The sequence below is a fragment of the Monodon monoceros genome, unplaced genomic scaffold (genome assembly GCF_005190385.1).
Source record: "Monodon monoceros isolate NGI ecotype Baffin Bay Population unplaced genomic scaffold, NGI_Narwhal_1 Super_Scaffold_13, whole genome shotgun sequence".
Taxonomy (NCBI): Eukaryota; Metazoa; Chordata; class Mammalia; order Artiodactyla; family Monodontidae; genus Monodon; species Monodon monoceros.
Window position 1 is genome coordinate 35345111 of NW_021703769.1, and position 26834 is coordinate 35371944.

The 26834-nt window shown below is 40.7% G+C and overlaps 1 protein-coding gene across 3 annotated transcripts in view; it reads left to right on the top strand.

Moving 5' to 3' along the window:
• Nucleotides 1-26834, top strand: part of PLCB4 (phospholipase C beta 4) — a 417084-nt gene that overhangs the window by 100166 nt on the left and 290084 nt on the right. Inside the window, exon 1 of one of the 3 annotated variants that reach the window (XM_029220099.1) lies at nt 1255-1337. The exons of the other annotated variants lie outside the window; for them this stretch is intronic. The gene's annotated coding sequence lies outside the window, so the exon portion shown is untranslated. Of the gene's footprint in view, nt 1-1254; nt 1338-26834 lie in introns of those variants that run through there. 3 annotated transcript variants of the gene reach the window in all.

The following is a 26834-nucleotide window of genomic DNA, read 5'->3' on the forward strand; positions in this document are numbered from 1 at the left end:
ACAGTGAGAGGCCCGCATACTGCAAAAAAAAAAAAAAAAAAAAAAACAGAAATTCTGCCGTGTAGGAGTCTGTTGACATTAAGTTAGGTTGACCACCCTGAATCTTTACTCTTGGAACCTTGTTTTGTAAAACATTTTACATTCTCTGGCACATTTGGGAAAAAGCTGATTTTCATTTTATTTTGTTTTATTTTTAGCCATGCTAGCACTTGCGGGCGGATAAATCAGGAGACATGTATGTGTGTGTGTGTGTGTGTGTGTGTGTGTGTGTGTTAGTACCTTAATTTGATGTAGAATTAAAATACTCTTTTTTTTTTTTTTGCGGTACGTGGTCCTCTCACTGCTGTGGCCTCTCCCGCTGCGGAGCACAGGCTCTGGACGCGCAGGCCCAGCGGCCATGGCTCACAGGCGCAGCCGCTCCGCGGCATGTGGGATCTTCCCGGACCGGGGCACGAACCCGTGTCCCCTGCATAGGCAGACGGACTCTCAACCACTGCACCACCAGGGAAGCCCCTAAAATACTCTTGAGATATATTTCTAGGGCCAAAGTCTCCACATTTTACTATCTTTGCAAAGGATATAATCTCCAGATCTCACTTTAGATATTAGTTTTTATTTATTTTTCTTTAGATCAGCATTAGTTGTAACTTAAAAACGTAAAAAGTTTTCTTTTTTTCTTGGTCACTGAAGGTGTTACAGAGGAGGAAAATAGGCAAAAGGTGGCAGCCAGATGGGGAAGTTGAAACAAAGATTCTCAGCAGCTCACAAGTTATTACAGTTCCTGAATGTGGATAATCATTTGGGCCTTCCTTTAGGTTTATAGCTTGAATTTTCATAGCCTTCATTACAGAAGAACCAAAGATTTAAGGACGAGTTCAGGTGTAGGTTTCAAATTTTCCTCTTCCTGTTGAGAAACCCCAGCCTCTGATCAAGTGGCACTTCTTGTTGGGTGTGAGGCCTCTTACTCATTCCCGGGCAGTTATTTGGCAAGATGCCAGTCAAAAGCATTTGCTATATTTGTCGTTGTGCTTGGAATAGTGAAAAGAGTCTTTCTCGGCCACTGTGTCTGGATATTTTGTTGTGGCTGTGGGCACTGTTTGCCCAGACTCTTACTTTGTGGCCAGGGTTGGGACTCTGCAGGGAGGATCAGTATCCTTACAAGTGCGGGCTGCCTGGGGCTTATTCATCTTGAGTCTCTTGCCCCCTCCTCCCCTTCTGGAAAGAGTGAGCTTATCCCAGACCTGTGATTGCCCTGCAATTCTCAGCCTGCACCAGGCAAGCTCTCAAGAGCCTGTTTCTGACTGGGTGAAGTTTAAAGCCTACTTACTGCTTTTCAGGTAAGAGAACATACTGAAAACTGGCCTTATGAACAGAAGTTAAGGTTTACTGAGGGAGGTCATTTTGATAATTTTATGGTTTTTTTTATAACTTGTAGTAGGGCTGTCACAGTTTTATTTTTGTGGTCTCTGAAGGTAAGCAGTTTATGAAGTGGCAGAAAAGAAAATACTTAAAAAGAAAATACTTGTTTGTTTTTAAACTTCTTAGACCATTCAGACTTTTCATGAAGATTATTTTATTTATTCATGACTGATTTTTTTCTTTAGATTTTATAATAAGGGAGAAACCTAAGACAAAATAAGATAACAAAGTATATTAGACACTATCGTTTTGTAATTCTGGCATTAATTAGATACAGATTTATTTCGATGTCTCTTTTTATAAAATTTTCCTAAACTTGACTGGAACTCAAATAGATTTTTCAATAAGGCATTTGTCTGTATGATTTGATTGGCTGGTAGGATTTTTGTGTGTCTATCATTTAGCATTTTGCATATTTAAAAATTAACCACCTATATAGGGGTATATGAGAAATCTCTGTACCTTCTGCCTAGTTTTGCTTTGAATGTAAAACTACTCGAAAAAATTAAGTCTAACAACAAAAAAATCAACCTGTCTCTTGAAAATGTTTTCTGTGAATACCTAAATATGATGCAATATAGCACAGTGTTAAACATTTTTCCATTATGCATGAATTATTAAAAAAACTAAATTACTTTTGTTTTTGTAATTAGTAATGAAAGTGTGGGACAGATTTCAATGTCTTATATTTTGATTGCCATTTTTTAAAAAACTATATTAAGATAGGCAAAATGATTATTTTAAAAATTCCCTTCCTAAATAAGAAGTGAGAATGAAAATATGCTTTGTACTTATTGTCTTGGAAATGTACTTATTCATTGTCTTGGAAAGTTGATTGGACAATATGTAAAATTCCTTCCTGAAATAAAAGTGGGAATCAATAACTTAGAAAATTGGTTTTTGGTAATCATATTTTTAAAAACCATTTTTCACATAGTTGCATATATTTATAGACAAAGAAATGATGTTGAAGTATGAAACTTGCAGTGAGTGCGGAGTAATTGGCTTCAGATGATTTAGAAAAATCTTTCATATTTGTGTACTTTGTTTTGTTAGGAACATCTTAGTGTCTTTCAAGACATGTTATTATGAAAGAAAATGTAAAACCTTTAGTTTTGTGTGAACCATGACTAGCCACAGATATTTGAGCATGGAACAGTTTCTATTACAATGGCTGAAATAAACAAAACATGGTCATTAAAATACACTTATTCTAGACAGATGTATATGTGATACATGAATAACATGTAGCGTTCCACATTCCATGGCTGTTTTTAAGGGGGATGAAGAATTTTCCCAGCTGTCTTACAGCCGAAAGAGGGGTGGTAGCCTGAGAAATCCTCTGATAGTTACCTGTTGGAGAGAACATTTTATACCCTTTTTACATTAAAAAGCAATTACATGTGAAGCGATCCCCTCTCCAAAGATATATGGAATATTTCTAGACCCGTTGGAAAATATGAAACTTTCAAAGGTGATCGCAGCAGGTTCCGATGCGTTTATTGTGATAGACCCTCCAGGGTGTTAGGGGTCCAGGCAGCTCCCTTTCCCAGTTGGGGGCGAGGTCGCAGCATTGCAGGGAGGAAGCAGTCATCAGGGGAAGGTGCTTACAGGAGACAGGGGGCCAACAAGGCTTCATATGACTCACCTGTGTACCTACACTTGCCCTCTGTGTCTGAAGTTAAAGCTGCTACTGGTAAGACCTAGGTCCCCGAAGCTGGACCTGCAGGCTCATCATAAGATCATGCCACTGCTTTTCACACTTGAATGTGTGTATGAATCATCTGTGTTTTGGTTAAACAGCAAATTCTAATACAGCAGGTGTGGGATGAGGCCTTAGACTCTGCATTTCTAATAAACTCCCAGGGGCTGCCGATGCTGCAGGTTCAGGGACCACTCTTTGACTACCAAACACCTCCCAGACGATTATTTTGAACTTAATGAACACTGTCTAGCCGATGCCAAGCAATGAGTTTGTGAAGCAAATGACAGAGAATGTGATTGAGGTGAACTGACTAGCCTTAGACACCGGCCCTTCACAGGTGATGTAACAGGTGATGTGTCACCCTCTGTTTTCCGGGGAAGGAATGTGCAGTATCATAACCTCTGATGAGCCTCCACAGATGTCCTTTCCGGGACTCGTTACCGTTGGCAGCCCTGCCCCTTGCCTCTCAGGACAATCTTGCTCGAGTTGCCACAACTATCCTCTCCCTCCCTCTGACCGTCAGGAGCCTTCTGTGCATCTTGCTCCTGAGTCTTCTAACAGCATCCTCTGCCCAACCTGGCTTGCAGGTGCCCCACTAGAGCACAGTGTGAATTTAAATATAGAAACGTTGTCTGTGGGGAACTACTTCTTTCCCTTCCACGTAACACACAATTTTCCAATGTAATCAACCAGTCTTGGGCAGTTGATTTTTTTTAAAAAAAAACCTTCCATGTCTCAGCTTGTTAAATTTGTGCTTTGAGTTTTCAACATCAGTATTCGGTCAGGGTCCTAGATACCCTATGAATTCTTGTAGGGAAGAAGTAGGCAGTGGGGCAAGTGGTGTGATACTCCAAATGCTTCAGTAATTTTATTCCCATTATATTTTCTTCTCTAACCCTTTTTAATGAAAATTTCACACATATGGTAATTTGAAAGTTTTATAGTGAACAGCTGTATATCTACCACCTAGATTCCATCATTAACATTTTATTTCATCATGTCTATCTACCTATCCCTTTGTCGGTCTCTCACCATCTTATTTTTTTTTATTTTTTATTTTTTTGTGGTAAGCGGGCCTCCCACCGCTGCGGCCTCTCCCGTTGCGGAGCACAGGCTCCGGACGCACAGACCCAGCGGCCATGTCTCACGGGCCCAGCTGCCCCGCGGCATGCGGGATCCTCCTGGACCGGGGCACGAACACGTGTCCCCTGCATCGGCAGGCGGACTCTCAACCACTGTGCCACCAGGGAAGCCCTCACCATCTTATTTTTGATGCACTTAAAAATAAGCCCCGGGCATCAGTTTGCATATTGCAGCATTCTTATTATTAACTAGAGTTCAGTACTTATTGACAGTGTTTCATATGAAATTTGCATACAATGAAATGCACACATTTTACGTAAGTTGAGCTTCGACAGATGGATGCCCCGGTGTAAATCCCTGGCAGGATACAGAACATTACCATCACCTGAGAAAGTTTCCTCATGCCCCTTTTCGGCTCTTATGTTCTTTTGTGAATCTTCCCAGACGAGGACTCATTGATCACAAATAGGTGATCTGTGATTAGTTTAGTTCTTGAAACTAAACTTTGATCAATTTTATTTCATGCAGGTTACTTTCATACTTAGCAATACATATTGTACAACACTTTCTAACAAGTTAGTATTTGGTTTGGACTAACTCATGGTATTCTTATTCCTGACAAGTCAAAGTTTTAACAACAGTCACTTAGAATACCTGGTTTTTCCTTGGCGCAGATTACTTGCCAATGAATTGGTTGATTCTTATTTCAATAGAGATGCAGAGACCTGGGGGTGACCGTGTTTTAAGAGGTTCTTGGGGCCCATGCACCTGGTTTCTCTGTATACAGAGACGAGAAAATCCTTTTTCAGGCCAGCTGTTTCCTGTGAAAATTTTATTCGAGGATGCCTTCACTTCATGACTGAGCCTGAAATGTATGTTGGTTCACACTGCTTCTCTAGGAACAGAAAGCTCTGTTCCCTGTGATGATCTTAATTCCTGAGACATTCCATGTTTGCGTGCAGCAGTTTGTGTCAACTTTGCCCTCAAGTAATTGATTCTGATCCGCCCCGATAAGGATTCACAGAGCTGTGTAAAACCTCCACTAACCAGACAGCAACTAGCTTGAAACTCCAGGCTCTCAGAATGACCTGTAGCCAGAAAGTAAAAATGTCCAGCAATGTCTTTGGTCACAAAGAAGCAGTTTTTAAATATCTAGCAAGAAAGTAGCGTAGCAGAAAGAATATGGTCAAAATGAACAAGTTCATAAAGTTGTTCGGGGGCTATAAAGTACTTAATTTGAATTCTTTGAAAGTGCCAGCAAACTCACATTTTTGATTTGCTCATTTTCGCTAGTCACTTTAACCCTTTAATAGAACATGAGGCTCATCTTCTGAAAACCCACTCAGCTCCTTCAACTGTTACTTACATATAGATGGATTTTGCTTTTTCAGGAAATCCTGAATTATAAGCAATGGTTTTATTCAGCTATTTTCAGTGAGAAAAATCCGTAGAGTCTAACTCAGAGTTAGAGGTACTATATGGTAGGTGCTCAGAAGCTTCTTTTCAGTCTTTCTCCAGAATACTATGTAGAAACTTATAGTGATTTTTAAAGTACATCATTTGATAGAAAGTTTGTTTTCTCTCTCATAAAGGAATGCAAGAAAATAGCCCAGCAGTTTTTAAAAGCACAGTGTGTGATCCTTAAAACCAAACTGATCAAGTAATTCAACAGTTATCTATTCAAAATTTCAAACCAGAGACTGGCTCTATCTTGTTAGGGCTAACATATAGTTAGCTACCTAAAAAGGTAGAAAGGCTGAAAAAAAAAAAGAAAATTCCTACATGCATATTTACTCTGTTCTTGTTTTCCAAGCTATTTAAAGTTGCTTTTCTCTGAGATAAAAGGACAGAATAATATTTGCAAACACTTGCTGAAGTCACTTCTGATAAACTAACTTGGAGAACCATGTTTTAAGAAAAAAACAACTTCAGGTTATAAATATAAGCAACTTTCTACTCAGTTACAACAGTATCAGACTTCTTATTTAAATATTTTATCTTATGTAATTGGGACACTAGAGGCATATACCTGCATTTATTTGTATAATCATGTAACAAAGTAGAGAATTGTGGGAAATAGTCACTATTTCCTTCTCTTACAATGTCAAGCCCCAGTGGAATAGAAAGAAATAGCAATTATCTTCTCCTGTATCTTGCACAGCATTTGCATTTGTTTCAAGTTCATCTTTTAATAAAGGGCCACCATTTATTCAGGTTTTATTATATTTTCAGCTTCAATTAAAACCTTAAGATTCTAGGACAGAAGTCACCAAGCCAGTTTCTGTTGAGTGGCATATCTTACCCTGTTCCTGCATACATCCTGCCTAGCCTTGAAGGGTCAGCATAAAAGCCAACCATCCTGAAGCTTTCCTGCCTGCGGGAAGTCAGATCTCCAACCATCTCTCCCTTGCTTGAGTACCTATTGCATTGACTTATCAACCTTTTGGCATCATCTTCAGTGTAGAAAAAGACTGTTAATTACTCTCTAATTATTTTATGTATTAGCCTTATCTTCCCAGGGATCTCACAGAATTCTTCCGTGAGAATTCTTCTGTGTGAGAACACTGTCTTACACTTCTTTTGCAGATCCTATTTTTTTCTTGCTTAGTGCTTTGGAGAGCCTTCACTCAGTAAATTCTGTTGGCTGATTGCCTGAATATTAAGAGAGGTCACTTGTCTCTGAACACGTGATTAACTTCATTTCTCCCCTCTTCTAGCAACTTGCCCTAAGAATAGAATTAACAGAAGGATTACTTTTAGGCAAAATAATTTGAAGCTTTATGTTTCTTTTCCCTTCACTTTTAAAAGTTATTCTCATGTATCTGACCATGTTTCAGTGTTAGTCTTAACATTTAGCGCTTTAATAATCCCTTTCATCTACAGAGAACAAAATGTTTTTCTAAAATAATTTTGTTTTCCAGAATGACTCTATAAAGCATTTTGGCCCCAGTGGTTGTCTAGAATATAAGGAAAATCTAACAGTCTGAAGTTCAGCTTCCAAATGACTTGGGGGCAGAAGATGGACCACACGTTGCTTTCAGTGCATTCTGGCCAGAAGTATAGGAGTTTTGTGAGCTGAGCTCTTTGCCCCAGAAAACTTTGATGTGGGCGATGGTCTGGAGTGGAGCACGGAGCCTGAAAAGTCTGTTCCATCAGTTTATCCATCCTGTTTTTAGTCTAGCTGCATCACATGAGGGGGCATATTCAATAAAGAAAATAAGGATCAACAGTCAATGTTGTGGCCATACATGATCCTGCACAGTATTACTAGTTGCTAACTTTATGCAAACAGACTTTCTGCATCTCCTAACAGATTGGGAGATCTGGCAAAACCCAGACTCATGTTCTCTGCATTAGAGGAGGCACGAGCTCTCCAGTTCAAGTCAGTGTCCCCAAGAACCCTGTATTAGTTTCCTGTTACTGCTATAACAAATTGCCATAAACTTCGTGGCTCAAAACAACACAGGTTTATCATCTCATGGTTCTGGAGGTCGGAAGTCTAAAATAGGTCTGCAGCGCTGTGCTTTTTCTGAAGACTGTAGGAGAGAATCTGTTCTTTGTCTTGTCTGGTTTCTGGAGGTCACACACATTTTGTAGCTCATGGCTGCATCACTCTGATTTCTAGTTCTATTGTCATATCTTCTTCTTTGATCCCCTTGCCTCCCTCTTTTATTTTATAAGAACCCTTGTGATTCTCATGGGGGCCCATCCATCTTTCCATCACAAGATCTTTAATTTAATCATGTCTGCAAAGTCCGTTTTGCCATGTAAGATAACATATTCACAGGTTCCAGGGTTTAGGATGTGGACATATTCCATGGCGTGGAGGGGTGGCACCGTTCTGCTCACCACACCCCAAATCCACCCACGCCCCCCAGCGACATGTCTGACCACTTCGGGCTATGAGCGCTAAAGTACTGAACAACTACAATTGATTTCCATTAACCTGGAGTTGGATATTTATCTAATGAATAAGATGGGGATATTTTAAAAATTGATACTTTCCCTCCTCTCTTCAGTAATCATTGTATATTGATATATCTTGTTTTCTAAATGTTATATTTAAATAATTTAAACAGCTCTTCCTCTCTCTTGGCTTTCTTCTGTTTTTGTTTTGTTTTTATGTTACCCAACATTATTTTATATTTCAAGTCCTTTTTCCATTGTGGTTTTCTTTTCATCTCTAGAGTAAACTTCCCACTCATTAAGCCATTTCTTCCCTCCTTGGTCCCTTGATTATTAATCTCTCCAACCCTGGTTCTTTTCCTCTGGGAAATTTCTGATTCTATTGTGATTTGTATCTTCCCTGTTTCTCCATCTTTTCATGTAATTTCTTCTCTTCACCCTATAATCCTGCCCTCACAATTCTCTTATCTCTGTCTTTTTCATCTGACAATGGAAAATGATGTACATTTTGTACCTTTGACATTGTCATTTATCAGCAAGAACATAGTATAATATCCACTTTTACTGAGAAGAGAGTGGCAAAATTAATGTCAGAAATACAGAAGCTACTTAGTAACCTAAAAATTGAGAAAAACTCATCCATACAAAAAGGTACCTGAAGCAGGAACAATTTGTCCATCTATTCCAAGAACTATGAACTTTTTTCTTTTGACCTTTCTCATTATTGTTAGTGCTGAAAGTGTAGCTAGTGAAATAAATTAGACTTCTTTTTACTTAATTCATGGGTAAGGCTGTTTTAGAACTATATAAGGTTCCAGAAGACCAGGGTATACAGCAGTGGTTCTCCAAGTGTGGTCCCCAGACCAGCAGCATCAGCATCACTGAGAACTTGCTAGAAATGCCAGCTACCAGGCCCCACTCCAGACCTACTGGATCAGAAGCTCTGAAGGTGGGGCACAGAAATCTATGTTCTAACAAGCTCTCAGGAGATTCTGATGCACAGTCAAGGTTAAGAACCACTGGTATATTTTATTGTCACACCAGGGGTTCACTCTTCTTGGTCTTATTCTCTGAATCAGTTTCTGCATTCACTAGCCCCAGTCTCCAGGGATGTCGCTTCTAATAAACTATATTCTCTGAATATTTTCAATTCCAATAAGCTGTCCAAAGTCAACTTATTTCAACTCAGAAATAGTAATCTGGGGTTTGGCACCAGGAAGAAATAGTTCTTATTGAAGAGTCTACCCCACAGGGCTTAAAACTCAAGTTGTACCAAACTGAACACAAATCTCATTCCTGAAGCTCACTAACTCATTCCCATCTCAGATAGGCCTGCTTCCCACCTACAAAGTTATGGCAGTTTCAGTAAGTGTTACTGTTTCAACTCACTGAAATCTTTAAAGCAAATCACCGACTTACTCCATATGAAAGAAAAAATTCTACCCCTTTCCCCCATCTGCCCCCTACAAAATCATTCAAATTAAATTTCATATCTATCACGTAAGCCTGCATTCATGGTAAGTCAGATCATCCTTAACATTGCCTCCAAATTTGGTGGAAAGGCCACTGGGCCAAATGAAAAACATTAACTTTATTGAACTATAATTTATGTGCAAAAATATGCATCATTATTAGTGTCCATTACTCATTTCAGTGAGTGTTGACAGATGTGTCCAGCCAGTGTCACCATTGCCGCAATCATGATATGGAACCTTTCTGCTACTCCAAAAAAAGTTTGTTTCAGCCCTTTTGCAGTCTATGCCTTCCCAACCCCTAGGCCTCAGGCAACCACTGGTCTGTTTTCTATCTCTCTAGATTCTTTTTGCTTTTTCTAGGATTTCTTACAAAAGGAATCATGTGCTCTTTTTGCCTAGTTTTTTTCTTTTAGCATGTTTTTGAGATTCTTCCATGTTGTTATGTTTTATAAGTAGTTTTTAAATTGCTGGGCAATTGTGTGGATGTATCACAGTTTGTTCACCTATTGATGGACATGTATATTTTTCCAGTTTTGTATATTTTTCCAGTTTTGGGCTATTAAAGTTACTATGAACTTTTGTGTAGAAGTCTTTGTGTGGACATGTTTTGATTTTTCTTGAGTAAATAAGGCTGGAATGGCTGGGCCATGTGCATAATCAGTTGCATGAGAAATTGCCAAGTTGGTTTCCAAAATGTTTGGGCAGTTTTGCATTCACACCAGCAGTGCCTGTGAGTTCCACTGGGCTATTTTTACATGTTGCGATGTCAGACAAATAGAAAGGAACTTAATTTCATATTGATAACTAATATGTGTAATTTATATTACAAGTGTATACATACACATGCACGTAGAAATGTGGATATGTTTCATTATGTCATGAAGAAGCACAGCACCAATTTTGCTAATAAAATACTAGATCTTGTTTTATACATAATATAAAATTCTAACCCATGAGCATATACACAAAACTCTTAAATTACTTATATGTGATTGATTTTCTGTGCTTTCCCTTAATATTTGTTTACTTTTGTCACCTGCTGATCATTACTCACAGTTAAGTGGCAAACTTTTAAGAAAAATGATAAAAACCCTAACATGAGGAAATTGTTATTACTTTTTTTCCCCTTCCAACTTGGGAAAATGTACCTGTCATATGAATTTGGTGTTAGCTTGCTTTGGTCTAGCCTGAGACCTCTGCTATTGCACCATGAAGAGTGTAAGAACCTCTGAGATAAGCAGTGGGCAGAGTTGGGGAGCAAGTGAAGGAAGTTGAGGAAGAAAGATCACATACGGAGTGAGAGGAATGGACTGGCCATGAGGAGACAGAGATTTTCAAGGAGAGGTGGTCAGGACCCAGGGATCACATGAGGATAGAACCCAATGGATGTGGCTGCCATGGAGACCAGACTTACACACATCACCATCATGGCACCAAGCAGAATGTGAAAAATATCCAATAGAAGTAAAAGCGATGTGTGGTCAGGGAAGAGAGTGACTAATTTTATACCTGGGATGGGGAAGGGAAAATTAGGGAAAGCTTCAGCGAGAGCAGTTAGTAGAGGGACAGGAGAGCAGAGTAATAAAAAGAACCACATTTATATATGTGAAATGCTGGAATTGTTGACTATATATGAAATTATATATATATATATATATATATATATATATATAGTTGGATATATATGTGAAGTGCTGGAACTGTTGAATGGTGTTCCTAGGGTGTGGGAATATATGGTTGGGTGGTTTATTATACAGAATTTTATCCTAAAGGTATGGGGACTTTAGGCGTAATTGGGTCATCAGTTGAGAGGTAAGTAAAAATAATGTTGGTGATGCATCACTGTCTTTGATGGCCTCAAACTCAAAAGGAGTTCAGAGATTTGAGTGATGTGGCTACGGTGAAACTCTTACTCATCTCCTGTTTTAGGCCAAAAGGATTTATCAGCAATTATGCATTAGAAATATGAAAAATTAACATAAAATTGATGCTAAACCATTATTACTTTAGCATAAGGAATATTCACTTATAGATGCCTGGGTTAATTTTTTAAAGCCCTATCCATCTTATTAGGAGGTACATTTAAAATAAAGTTTTACTTTTTTATATTTAATAACTATTGACCATATTTGTGTGTTTTCTTCAGTTGTTTACATGTAACTGTTGTTGTATAACTCAGAAGAAATTATTTCACCCTTAGGGGCTAAATTCAAAGTAAATTAATACTTAAAATTCTAAATTACATGCCTATTTTTGGTGTGTGTAGGGATGTATATGATAGGTCAATCAATAAAATACTTTGAATCATCAAAATATATTCAGTAAGATAAAATTTTGCAGGGGAAGTAGAATGGAAATATGAGAAGAACATGATAAAACATACATGTAAAAGAAGAGCTTATTTCTTTTTAAATGATCATGGGTACCAAATCACTATGCTGTTTAGATTCTTGTGAATGTGAGTGATATAATAGTTTTACTTAAAATGTCAACATGCCAGAACTTTACATCTTTAACCACAGTTTTGAATGTATGATGACAAAAATTAAGATATCAACTTAAAATTGACTTTTGGTTGCATAGTTTTTCTAGATTCTTTAGAGGGTTATAAGCACAGATCTTGGAGAACCAGTTATAGATAATGGGACATCACAAAAGCATTTTGAATAGAGGGACACCTGATAGGATTTGTGGCTTTGAAAGGTATTCTGCTTTTGATTTATCCCTCCCTCCTACCTTTCCCGTTTGGTAACCATAAGTTTGTTTTTGATATCTGTAAGTCTGTTTCTGTTTTGTAAATAAATTCATTTGTATCATTTAAAAAAAAATTAGATCAGAGCTTGGGATGAACATACACACACTACCATATACAAGATAGACAACCAACAAGAGCCTACTGTATAGCACAGGGAACTGTACTCAATATTCTGTAATAACCTATAAGAGAAAAGAATCTAAAAAAGAATGAATATATATATGTATAACTGAATCACTTTGATTTATACCTGAAACTAACACAACATTGTAAATCAACTATACTCCAATAAAACTAAATTTTTTTAAAAAGTATTTTTCTTCCAAGTAGATGATGTATAGGGTGAAGCACAGAGGCTGGAGGCCACGGGAGGCCAGGAATAAGTAGAACAGTGAGCAAAATTTTGCAGTTATTTTAATCAGCAATGTACCATTCAGGATGTTTTTAGCATCAAGCAATAGAAACACTCAACTCAATTTGACTTAGGTGACCTAACAGGAAATCTCAAGTGACTCCTGTGTTGGTTAATTCAGTGGCTCAATGAATTCATTAGGACTCTGTGTTCCCCTCATGTTGAAAAATGACTGGCAGAGAACATGAGGCCACCATGACTTGCTGAGACCAATCTAGTCCCATCCCCTGGAACTGGGGCTGGAGACACCTTGCCTGAAGCACACGGCCTCAGAAGGACACTGTGAAGAACTGAAAAAAAAAAAAAAAAAGTTGAGGCTGGTGCCAGAAGAAGGAAGAGAAGCGAAGAATTCTAGGGAGGCCTCAGCCTTGATGTAGCTGAGAGTGTAAGAAGCAGGGAGGACTTGGAGTCGATGGGATTTAGTTCTTAACTAGACGTGGAATGTAAATGCATGAGATTAATCCAGGCACATCTCCCAGATTTCTGACCTGGTCACCAGATGTTTTGGGGCCATTTAATGAGGTGAGGGTCAGAAGAATGGGCAGGTACTGTAGGCAGAATGGCTCCCCAAAGATGTGCAAGTCCTAATTTCTTGAACTTGTAAATATTACCTCCGTGGAAAAAAGGAGGTTGCACATATAATTAAGAGAATGGACCTTGAGGTAGCTAGATTATCTTGGATAATTTGGGTGGGTCCAGGGTAATCTTTTGAGTTCTTAAAAGTAGAGAAGCTTAACTATTGTCAGAGAGAGAGAGGGAGAAAGAGAGAGAGAGAGCACACGCTCTTGGATATTAGAGGAAATGGTATGAGGAATCCAAAGCATGAAAGGAACTGGGACTTGACTCACATTACTGGCTTTGAAGATGGAGGAGGGAAGCCATGAGCCAAGGAATGTAAGTGGCCCCAACAACCTGGGAATGGCAAGGAAACAGCTTTTCACCCAGACCCTCCAGAAAGGAGCACAGCCCTGCAGACACCTTGATTTTAGCCAGTGAGACCTGTGTTGTACTTCTGACCCACAGAACTTTAAGATAATGAATTTGCGTTCTTTCAAGCCACTGTGTTTGTGGGTTTTGTTATGGGAGCAACAGAAACCTAATACAGCAGGTTTGCCCAGGTTTTTCACTGGGGAAGGAGATGGATATTTTTTCTCTTGATATTGCATTAAATATGCCAGAGGTTTGCGGTCCAGTGTCAGGGGCATTTTAGTCTCTTTGAGGACATGCTTGCTGGAGCAAATGAGAGAAAGTGTTTATGAAGGAGTGTTTTATTTGAAGCTTATTTGCTTTCAATTCTCTGCCCATCGGTGTCCTCTTCCTCCAAGTTAGGGGTTGGAATAGATAATCTCAGGTTCCCTTTAGCTTGAAAAATCTGAAATTACTTGCCTTAGATAAAACAAATCACACCCAGTACAGTCTCTTCTCTGGTGAGGATGAGGAAAAAAAGTGGAGAAACACATGCAGGAATTATTGGTGAACATAGGAATTGGGTATTAACTATAAAACGCTGAGTACAGACTGCATTCCCAGTGCCATGTTTAGGAACGTTACTGAAAACTAGACATAAATCAGCATACGCCCTGGAATTTCTGGGCTGAAGTTCCTCATTTTGCATCAAGGTGTAAGTGAAATAGAAGCTTCCGAACAGAAGCATGTATTGTCCTAACAATCTTGTGGGCCAAAAATTCATCACCATAAAAATCTGTTTCTTGGCCTCACTGTGGATTATTACATAAAAGAATCTGTGTTGTTGAAAGCATTCTTCTCATGAACACTAATACTCATTGTTCAGAGATTTCAGTCTCACAAGTAGAATCAGCCACTTGATGGAGAATTTTTCCATTGTAAACCTGGTCCTACTGTTTGAATTTTGTAAGCTGGAGCATCCGCCAGGTAGTGATTGTATAGGACTGCTGCAGGGAAGAATGCATGCTGAAATCCCACTACTGGGCATATACCCTGAGAAAACCATAATTCAAAAAGAGTCATGTACCACAATGTTCATTGCAGCTCTATTTACAATAGCCAGGACATGGTAGCAACCTAAGTGTCCATCGACAGATGAATGGATAAAGAAGATGTGGCACATATATGCAATGGAATATTACTCAGCAATAAAAAGAAATGAAATTGAGTTATTTGTAGTGAGGTGGATGGACCTAGAGTCTGTCATACAGAGTGAAGTAAGTCAGAAAGAGAAAAACAAATGCCGTATGCTAACACATATATATGGAATCTAAAAAAAAAAAAACATGGTCATGAAGAACCTAGGGGCAAGACAGGAATAAAGACACAGACCTACTAGAGAATGGACTTGAGGACGTGGGGAGGGGGAAGGGTAAGCTGGGACAAAGTGAGAGAGTGGCATGCACATTTGTACACTACCAAATGTAAAATAGATAGCTAATGGGAAGCAGCTGCATCGGGGAGATCAGCTTGGTGCTTTGTGACCACCTAGAGGGGTGGGATAGGGAGGATGGGAGGGAGACCCAAGAGGGAGGGGATATGGGGATATATGTATATGTATAGCTGATTCACTTTGTTATAAAGCAGAAACTAACACACCATTGTAAAGCAATTATACTCCAATAAAGATGTTAAAAAACAAAAAAAGGAATGAGTGCTGAAGTCAGTCCTTTAGGGCTGCCTCTTGCCTAAACTTGATTTAGCATGAGTAGTGCTCCAACTGAAAATCCCCTTCCATGTGGGGAAACAAGTGTGATTTCTAATGTAACTGATGTCTTTAGTACAAAGATGGGCATTCCTGCTAACCTGAGTTGTAGACTGCAGTCAGTGGTGTGATGAAGACTATATCCAGATCACTTGGGTGTTGTTAACCCTTTCTCTGGCTGAAGATCACATTCATACTCATTCTCACCCATTTAAGGATTCCAGGTGCAAATTCTGCAGAAAAAAGGCTATAGATCTAAGAATTACCTCACTGAGAGGGGCTTTGTAATGTGATTCCATCTGGATGAGTTGTTGCTCTCAGACCCTGGAAAACTTGGTTCAAACAAAATTATGTAAGCACTTGAGCAATAATTGAACGAATGTTCTTGAACTCGTTATCCAGATATGGGCTTGCCAAATGCTGAGGTGAGACTCGTGGAGATGAGAAGTCCAGTGTGAGTGAGGCAGTTCAGCTGCAGGGCCCATATGCTGTGCTTGATTATGTTGCTGGGCAAAGTTCCTTGGAAATTGTGACCTTGACCAAACTTTGAATAGCTGATCAAGACGTCGCCATCAGAGATGTCCCAACAGTTGCCCTTAATCGAGGGCCATCAAACATCTTTGGCCTCATACACTGTTACTGACATTGTGTTCATGATATAAGTCTTTTCAAGGAAGACTGGCACTGATCCACTTAATTTCTGTGAGCAGACTGCCAGTGTCATGGGAGTCTGCTGTAGGAGACTCAGGGTGACAATCATTGTTTTCTCTTGCCATTCAGTGTGTATCTCAGTGTAAGTCTTGATAATGTCAATCAAAAGTGTTTCCTTGAGGACTGTGTGATTATATGTTTTTTCCCTACACCTTCTGGGTCTATGTTTTAGTCATTTTGGGCTACTCTAACAAAATATCGTAGACTGGGTGGCTTCAACAACAAACATTTATTTTTCACAGTTCTAGAGGCTGAAAACAGATTTAGTGTCTGATGAAAACCCTCTTCCTAATTTGTAGATGGCCTTCTGGCTCTGTCCTTATATAGCCTTTCTCAGGTGCTTGCACCTAGAGAGGGACAGAGATCTTGTGTCTTTATAAGGGCACTAATCCCATCACAAGGGCTCCACCCTCATGACCTAATGTAAACCCTAATCACCTCCCAAAGGTCTCACATCCAAATGCCATCACCTTAGGGATTAGGGCTTCAACATATGTGTTTTGGGGAACACAGACATTTAGTCCATGACAGTCTAACTAGGACAAGAAAATGGAACAAATAATAATTGTTATAGAGTCACTTAGAATAACACTGTACTAGGGTTAGTACTGCAAAAGGGTACCCATTCATCAATTTTTTTTTTTTTTTTTGGCTAAAGAAAGATTAAAATCAATATTAGTGAGATAGTGAGACTTGGGAATTACTTTCAGATCTTAGACTCACTCTTTGAAATGATTTTGAGGAAAGGAAGGGCAGAGTAAGTAATTGATTTTAAGAGCAGTCTTGAGTGTTGGGGTGTGGTGGGGTGGGGGAGGTCTTCTTCTGTTTTCATGTTCTTTTGTCACAGCATCTCACCCATGGTCTGGCTTGTGTATCAATAAATGAAGTGATCATTAACTGAAGTAGTTTTACAGCAATAAAAACTGCATTGTTGAAGAGTTGATTCTTCTTGTCTTTAAAAGTCACTTAGCTTTGGGCTCAGCACTGGGAGCTGGCTGCTGACTCTTGTTTCGTCCACTTCACGTGAGTGATGGTTTAAGGCTTCCTTCTCATCCTTATGAGATCAGTCACCTGCATCTGGGAATCCCACAGTTAAAGGAGCTCCTTAACAGTTGTCTGCACTGGAGACAACCCATCAGGCCTGACTGAAGTACCTGAGGGAGGCTTGTTCCTTTTTTGTCTAAAAGTGAAGGTTTGTGGGAATTTGCTCAGTTATTGTGGGCCTAACCCAAGACTGTGTCTCCAATCCCGTGGTCATAATAGGAGGTGTGTCTGTGGTATTTATTGAGTGCATTCTTGGGCTGTTTACTGGCTTGGCTATAATAATGAGTGACAGGAAACTTCTGGCAGAGCTAGGGATTGAAAGGCACCCGGCTTGGTCTGTCATAACTGGGGAAACAAGCTCTCATTACACGGTGGCCAACCATCACAATTGCCTGGGACAGAGAGGCTCCTGGATGCAGGATTTTCAGTTTTCAATCTGGGACTAGTTGGTCACCTGGCACTGAAACCCCTGCCCCTCCACTGGCAGGTGGTCTTTGTATGATCAGGCCACTCAGGATAGCTGGCCTCTTGGTCTCTGCATGTCCCCTGATCGACCAGTCCCTGCTTCACCTATAACCAACTCCCCTGACAGACATTCCCTCTTAGCCATAGAGCCTGGTACTTGCCCCAGGCCCCAGCTAGCAATTGTCCTAATCTTTAGACTGGAATGTCTCGCTCCCCTTTATCAAAGGGTCAGTGAGGGGTGGGCCCCTCTGCTGGTTTCCCTGGTAACCGATGAGCCAGCCTGACATCAATTCCTCCTATAATTGGTAACCTCCCTCTTCCCCTGGTAGTGAAGACTCCTGCCATGTCCTACTGCTATCTGCTGTCCCCAGTGGGGTGTCTCTCCAGGACCCTTTTTTCTTCAAACATGTAAGCTCCCCCATCCATTAAAGTACTGATGTCTCTGCCACTGTCTCTGTGCTCTTTCTTCGGTCTTGCAGCTGGGCAGTCGCAAGGCTTGCAGGCCTGCGGGGTGCAGCCCAACACCCGTGCTGCTGTCCTTGCTCAGCTGTCTCTCCTGAGTCCTGTCTGTGCTTCGAGGTGCCGTCAGGGGGACAGTTTGGGGACACATGTGAAGGAAAAGTCAAAGACTACTCAATTTTAGTCACATGTAATTGCTCATTTCAAATCCTATTTATAAGGACGAATATGTTTAATGGGACCCGAAACTTTCGCTCAGTGGGGACTTCAGGACCCAACATGTCTTTGTAATGCCAGGAAGTGCCTGTGTGTGTCTGTTAAATTATGCTGAGAATGTGGTTCAGACCCTCTCCTGACCCTGGAGGATGTTGTCCAAACACAAGTGGTCTCCTGAGTTTTCTCTACTCTCCAGTCCAGGTGCCTTGTACAGCGCAGTGGAGCTGAGGCTCCCCCATCCCATAGAAATGTGCTGTTGTGTGTGTCCTGGCCAAGATGTCCTGAGTGTACCAGTATGACTCCAGATTGGATCACTGAGCCCATCTCCTACCACATAGTGGCAGGAACCATATTTCCTCGGCCACATTTCTCTCCCTCCTACAGTTAGTGCTGTTGAGGATAAGAGAATGAATGGGCTGGTGGGGCTCTTCCAGGATGAGATAGGAGTGGCAATTCTAAAACCAGGTAGAGCAGGTAGCGTGGGCTGTGATATCTCAGAGGAGGTGGTAATTCTTTCTCGCGACCACAGGTAAGAGAGAAGAAAGATCTGATAGATTTTTAAAATTAAGTTTTAGAGCAATAACAAAGGCACCAGCAAGCTAGAGATATGTATTTGGATAAAAATGCTGATCTACATTTAGATAAAAATGTCTAATTTATTTTTATTTTTAAGTCCTCTTGTTTGTAATTGCAATTAGAGAGTGATGGGTAATGTTTTAAGTGTTTATGGTTTTTGGAAATATTATATACAGAAGTTTAAAGTTGTATGCAAATTGAATTAGAGAACATGGAATCTCACTTCCTTGTTCATGTGTGTTATTGAGAAACATCTTAACTTCAAATTGGATATCTGATATATTATTGGTAAGTCTTAGGCTGAACCACATGAAATGGTGTTTTTGTTGGTTAAAATGATTAAATATTAATAATTTTATGTGGTTCATTCTAATATATTTATACTCTTGGTCCTTTTCTCTAGAATCTAGAAAATTAATCTATGAAGCTATTACTCTGTAGTAAATATGTCAATAAACTGAGGAATCTGCTTCAACAGGAACTGCCCTTCCTGCTCTATCATTTTTACACATTCTGATTTTGTTTTCCTGGGTTCCTTTAAAAGAGGCAAAATTAATTTAAAAAAATCTGAAGTAACTGGAATGTACTAGAATATGGGAACTTTCAAGAAGGAATGAAATTGAAGGTAGAAGGCATCCTATTCCATGCAGTGACTCTTAAACTCCCAGCAATGATTTTGAAGGAAATCCTTTGTCTAAGATCAGATAGTTGCGGCAATGGAAAAAAAAAAAATGGGAAAGGGATCAACATGCTCTATATTCTTTCTTGGTTTTATTTCAGCTTGGTTTTTCCTATTTCATTTGAGGAGACTGCTTTGTTTGGCTCAGAATGAGCTCAGGGAGGGTTTTTTGTGCTTGTTTTCTTCATCTTAGAAAGCACTTCCTTTAAAGTTCTAGGTGAAACACTCCCAGCGGGGTGGATACCATGCCATGAGTCATCGAATGTGCTATCTTTGGGAAGCCATCCATAGTTTATTTAGTCCTAAAAATGATTCAGATTGATAGCATCATTCTGACCATGGATTTTAGGTTGTGTTTTGTAATTTAAATTAGTATCAAAAGAAAGCATTTGAGAATCATGATCCAGCATCTTCCTTCAAAAAACAAAAATACACAAATCAAAAACCAAAACAATCCCCCTGATTTTTATAATTAGGATACAACATTTTTATGTAACTAGTTGGCTTTTAAAGAAAGAAAACATTGCCACCGTGAACTGACTGATGGGCTGTAATGTACTTTTATGTATTGTTGTATACATATTACACATACCTCTAGGCCCTGCTTTTTCTCTTAAGCAAAAGTGGGATCTTGACAGTCACACGTGTTCATTTATGTAATGCTTGCCCTGCTGCTGGAACAGAACCATACATTGGTGAAACTTGCCGACCATGAATACTTTGCTTCTTTGTGGCCAGACTTCCTGGGATGGAATCCCTCATCAAATAGCAGGTGCTAAATTGAAGCCTAGTGTTTGACTGAATGATAACCTTTTCTAGACATTTTTGGGGTATTTGTACTGAGATGCAGCAAGGGTGTATTATTTCGTATTGTTCTTAGAATCATCCATGACTCCTTTCTTTCTCACACCCACACATGGTATGTTGGTAAATCCTGTCTGCTCTACCTTTAAAATGTACCCACCTTCTTTTCCCTACTGCTGGCGCTGTCACCCTGGCCTGAGCCACATTCTCCTTTGCCTGTATTACTGGGCTCTTTCTTCCTGGCTTGTCCCCCACGCTGACATAGTCTGTTCTCCACTCAGCAGCCAGAGTGACCTGTTGAGCCTAAGTCAGTCTCTGCCCCTCCCTGCCCAGAATCCTCCAGAGGGTCCTCATCTCACACTGAGTACAAGCCGGGGTCTTAGCGGTGGCCTCCCAGGCCTGCACCATCTGATCTCTGATTACCTCCATCACCTCATCTCTCCCAGCTCTCTCTGCTCAGCCACACTGGCCTCCTTGCTGTTCCATGAACACATAGGCATGTTCTCACCTCAGGGTCTTGGCCTGGGTTGCTTCCTGTCTCAGAAATGCTCCTCCTTTCCCGCTCATCTACCTGGCTAGTCCCTTTACCTCCTTCAAGTCTTTGCTTAATTATAAACCTTCCTTTTATAAAAAAAGAGTGAAGTATAGTTGATTTACAATGTTGTGTTATATTTTCTGCTGTACAGCAAAGTGACTCAGTTATGCATATATATACATTCTTTTTTATATTATTTCCCTTTATGGTTTATCCCAGGACATTGAGTATAGTTCCCTGAGCTATACAGTAGGACCTTGTTGTTTATCCATTCTATATGTAATGGTTTGCATCTGCTAACCCCGAACTCCCAATCCATTCCTTTCCCTCCCTCCCTCACCCTTGACAACTACAAGTCCATTCTCTATGACTGTGAATCTGTTTCTGCTTCGTAGATAAGTTCATTTGTGCCATATTTTATCTTCCACATATAAGTGATATCATATGATAAACCTCCATTTCTTACTAGCCCCTACCTTGTCCTCTGCTTTTTTCTCCCCATAGCACTTCCCACCTTCCAACTTACTATATAATTTAACTTTTTATTGGGTATAGTGTTTCTCTCTCTCTCCCCTCACTAGAATGTCTGTGTCCTGATGGTGGGGTTTTGTTTGTTTATTGATGTGTCCCAGGCACCGAGAATAGTGCCTGATGCAGAGTAGGGGCTCAGTAAATATCTGTCAGATAAATGAATGCTCACACAGGGGTGATGGATGGACGCTTTTTGTCCTGTGACCACAGGTGCCTCTTTTTAAAAAATCAAATTTAACAAATTCTAGAGCCATTTATATTGCATTGGTTTCAGACTTCACATTTTACATATCTACTATTGAGATGAGTCCAAAGAAAGTTTTTTTTTAAAAATAATAATTGGTATAACCCATTCTGATTGTTCTGTTCTGATAATGGCAGATTAGCCTCTGCCAACACAACCTAGAAACTTACATGTGATTTTTAGAAGTTTTTGATTGGGGTGAGGCTCTTTTCAAGAAAGGGCCACTCTTAAATGGAAAATAATTTTGTGCTTTTGATTCCAAATCTCTGAAACCAACTGATAAACTAAATAAGAACATTGGGCATTGTAATTTTATGATGGCTTTGCATATTCCTTGAGGTCATGGCATCCATTGAACTCCCTTTTTTTGCCTTCCTGTCTGGTCATTTTTGTTTCTTCTGGATGTGGGAAAACTCAGGTGCTTCAACAGCTGCCTCTCCTGCTTTCCATGGGATGATCCAGGCCCTTTGCACAGACCTGGCTCTCTCTTCTCTCTGCCAGGTTCTTTCTGCACCCAGCTAGGACTATTTACTAATCTTATACTTCTCTTCCCAACCTGCTTATCTAGATCAGTTCCTTTCCTTCTGGCCAGGCTGCCTCCTGGGAAGGTACAGGGAAACCCAGGGCATAAAACCATTATGGCTGCCCTGGGCTTTGGGTGTCAGCCTCCTGCCTATCCTTTTCTGTTGAACCAGAGCCCGTTGCCTCTGGCACTCAGCCCTCAGTGCTCTGGTTTCTGCCACACTTTACCTGCTTCCTGCCACTTCCTTACAGGTGACCTCTGTTCCAGCCAAATGGGGAGACACCATCTCCAAACACAGCCTTGTCCCCCGCCCCCATGCTGGCTCTCCAAGAGACACCAAGCTCACCTCCTGCTCCAGACCTTTCCTGACCCCTGATCTGCTGAGGATCCCAATTACACCTGTGTTCCTCTTTTAACCATGAGTGTGCCTTCTGTTTCCACTGTGTGCTTCAGTTCATTTCAACAACTCAACTATCTTAACTTCCATGCCAGGCTGTAAACCCTCTGAGGGTGAGGCCTGGAAGTTCTTTATTATTCTATCTGATTCCACGTGCCATATTGTAGCTGTGTAGGGGCTCCATAAGTATTTCATAGAACCATGGAATGTTACTGCTTGGAGGGTCTCTGGAAATAAAAAAATTGTTTAGTTTGGAGTTTCTAGAACTGTCCTGATTTTTAAATATTTTATCCCTTTGTATCTTCCATAACTATGGTTGTATTTTCCCAACAACACACACTGATCTTTAGTTTGGAAAACTACAGTCACCAGAGGCAAACATCAGCCAGTAGTTCACTCTGTCACATGTATTGTGATTAAAGAAGCTTCAAGGGTGGGTGACTGGGCTCCCTTCACTATCCTCCCTGCAGTTTTCATGATAGTTTTATGAAGTCCATAAAAGGGAATTATTCCCATAGCTCTCTCTGTTCTGAAACAAAATGGGTTATGAATATGGCCTCGGTAATAAATCAAAGTACATACTTTTTCACAGTCCTTCAAACTAGAAGCTTTCTTCCACCCACAGCTCAGGTGCATCTACAAGGTAATAATCATACATTCATTCATTCATTTCAGCAAATATTTATTGAGTTCCTGCTATGTGCCAGGTATATAACATGAATAAATCAGGCAAAAGTCAGTAATTTCATGGAGCTTACATTCCAGGATGTGGAAGAAGACCAAAAAAAAAGTCAGATAAGAGGTGTGCCAGATGATGGTAAGGGCTGGGGAGAAAAGGGGGATGGAGATTGCTGGGGCAGGAGTGAGGGAAATTTCAGTTTAGGGTGATTGATAGAGACCTTCAAGATGGTGGAGGAGTGAGATGTGGAGATCACCTTCCTCCCCACAAATACATCAGAAATACATCTACATGTGGAAGAACTCCTACAGGACACCTACTGAACACTGGCAGAAGACATCTGAATTCCCAAAAGGCAAGAAACTCCCCACGTACCTGGGTAGGGCAAAAGAAAAAAGGAAAAACAGACAAAAGAATAGGGACAGGACCTGCACCTCTGGGAGGGAGCTGTGAAGGAGGAAAGGTTTCTACACACTAGGAAGCCCCTTCACTGGCAGAGACTGGGGTGGTGGTGGGGAAGCTTTGGAGCCACGGAGGAGAGCGCAGCAATGGGAGTGCAGAGGGCAAAGTGGGGAGATTCCCGCACAGAGGATCAGTGCCAACCAGCACTCACTAGCCCGAGAGGCTTGTCTGCTCACCCGCTGGGGCGGGCGGGGGCTGGGAGCTGAGGCTCAAGCTTCGGAGGTCAGATTCCAGGGAGAGGACTGGGGTTGGCTACATGAACACAGCCTGAGGGGGGCTAGTGCGCCACAGCCAGCCGGGAGGGAGTCCAGGAAAAAAAGTCTGGACCTGCCTAAGAGTCAAGAGACCATTGTTTCAGGGTGCACAAGGAGAGGGGATTCAGGGCACTGCCTAAAGGAGCTCCAGAGATGGGTACGAGCCACGGCTATCAGCGTGGACCCCAGAGACGGGCATGAGATGCTAAGGCTGCTGCTGCCGCCACCAAGAAGCCTGTGCACGAGCACAGGTCACTATCCACACCTCCGCTCCTGGGAGCCTGTGCAGCCTGCCACTGCCAGGGCCCCGTGATCCAGGGACAACTTCCCCGGGAGAACGCACGGCGCGCCTCAGGCTGGTGCAACGTCACAGTGGCCTCTGCAGCTGCAGGCTCGCCACACATTCCGTAGTCCTCCCTCCCCACTGCCTGAGTGAGCCAGAGCCCCCAAATCAGCTGCTCCTTTAACCTCATCCTGTCTGAGCGAAGAACAGTCACTCTCAGGTGACTTACACACAGAGACGGGGCCAAATCCAAAGCTGAACCCCAAGAGCTATGCGAACAAAGAAGAGAAACGGAAATCTCTCCCAGCCTCAGGAGCAGCAGATTAAATCTCCACAATCAACTTGATGTACCCTGCATCTGTAGAATACCTGAATAGACAATGAATCATCCCAAAATTGAGGTGGTAGACTTTGGGAGCAACTATATATATATATATATATATATATATTTTGGTCTTGGTGCTCCAGCTGGGTGTCAGGCCTCTGCCTCTGAGGTGGGAGAGCTGAGTTCAGGACATTGGTCCACCAGAGACCTCCCAGCTCCATGTAATATCAAATGGTGAAAGCTTTCCCAGAGATCTCCATCTCAACGCTAAGGCCCAGCTCCACTCAACGACCAGCAAGCTACAGTGCTGGACACCCTATACCAAACAACAAGCAAGACATGCACACAGCCCCACCCATTAGAAGAGAGGCTGCCTAAAATCATAAAAAAAGTCACAGAGACCCCAAAACACACCACTGGACACCGTCCTGCCCACCAGAAAGGCAAGATCCAACCTCATCCTCCAGAGCACAGGCACCAGTCCCCTCCACCAGGAAGCCTACAGAACCCACTGAACCAACCTTAGCCACTGGGGAAGACACCAAAACCAACGGGAACAACGAACCTGCAGCCTGCGAAAAGGAGACCCCAAACATAGTAAGTTAAGCAAAATGAGAAGACAGAGAAATACACAGCAGATGAAGGAGCAAGGTAAAAACCCACCAAACCAAACAAATGAAGAAGAAATAGGCAGTCTACCTGAAAAACAATTCAGAGTAATGATAGTAAAGATGAGGCAAAATCTTGGAAATAGAATGGAGAAAATACAAGAAACGTTTAACAAGGACCTAGAAGAACTAAAGAGCAAACAAACAATGATGAACAACACAAAAAATGAAATTAAAAGTTCTCTAGAAGGAATCAATAGCAGAATAACTGAGGCATAAGAACGAATAAGTGACCTGGAAGATAAAATAGTGGAAATAACTACTGCATAGCAGAATAAAGAAAAAAGAATGAAAAGAATTGAGGACAGTCTCAGAGACCTCTGGGGCAACATTAAATGCACCAACATTCGAATTATAGGGGTCCTAGAAGAAGAAGAGAAAAGCAAAGGGACTGAGAAAATATTTAAAGAGATTATGGTTGAAAACTTCCCTAATATGGGAAAGGAAATAGTCAAGTCCAGGAAGTGCAGTGAGTCCCATACAGGATAAATCCAAGGAGAAACACACCAAGAAATATATTAATCAAAGTATCAAAAATTAAATACAAACAAAAAATATTAAAAGCAGCAAGGGAAAAACAACAAATAACGTATAAGAGAATCCCCATAAGGTTAACAGCAGATCTTTCAGCAGAAACTCTGCAAGTCAGGAGGGAGTGGCAGGAAATATTTAAAGTGAGCCAAGGGAAAAACCTACAACCAAGATTACTCTACCCAGCAAGGATCTCATTGAGATCGACAGAGAAATTAAAACCTTTACAGACAAGCAAAAGCTAAGAGAATTCAGCACCACCAACCCAGCTGCACAACAAATGCTAAAGGAACTTCTCTAGGCAGGAAACACAAGAAAAGGACAAGATCTACAATAACAAACCCAAAACAATTAATAAAATGGGAATAGGGACATACATATAATTACCTTAAATGTAAATGGATTAAATGCTTCCACCAAAAGACACAGACTGGCTGAATGGATACAAAAATAAGACCTGTATATATGCTGTCTACAGGAGACCCACTTCAGACCTAGGGACACATACAGACTGAAAGTGAGGGAATGGAAAAATATATTCCATGCAAATGGAAATCAAAAGAAATCTGGAGTAGCAATTCTCATATCAGACAAAATAGACTTTAAATTAAAGACCATTACAAGAGACAAAGAAGGACACTATGTAATGATCAAGGGATCAATCCAAGAAGAAGATACAATTGTAAATATTTATGCACCCAACATAGGAGCACCTCAATACATAAGGGAAATGCTAACAGCCATAAAAGGGGAAATCAACAGTAACACAATCATACTAGGGGACTTTAACACCCAAATTTCACCAATGCACAGATCATCCAAAATGAAAATAAATAAGGAAACACAAGCTTTAAATGATACATTAAACAAGATGGACTTAATTGATATTTAGAGGACATTCCATCCAAAAACAACAGAATACACTTTCTTCTCAAGTGCTCATGGAACATTCTCCAGGATAGATCATATCTTGGGCCACAACTCAGGCCTTGGTAAATTTAAATTTAAGAAAACTGAAATTG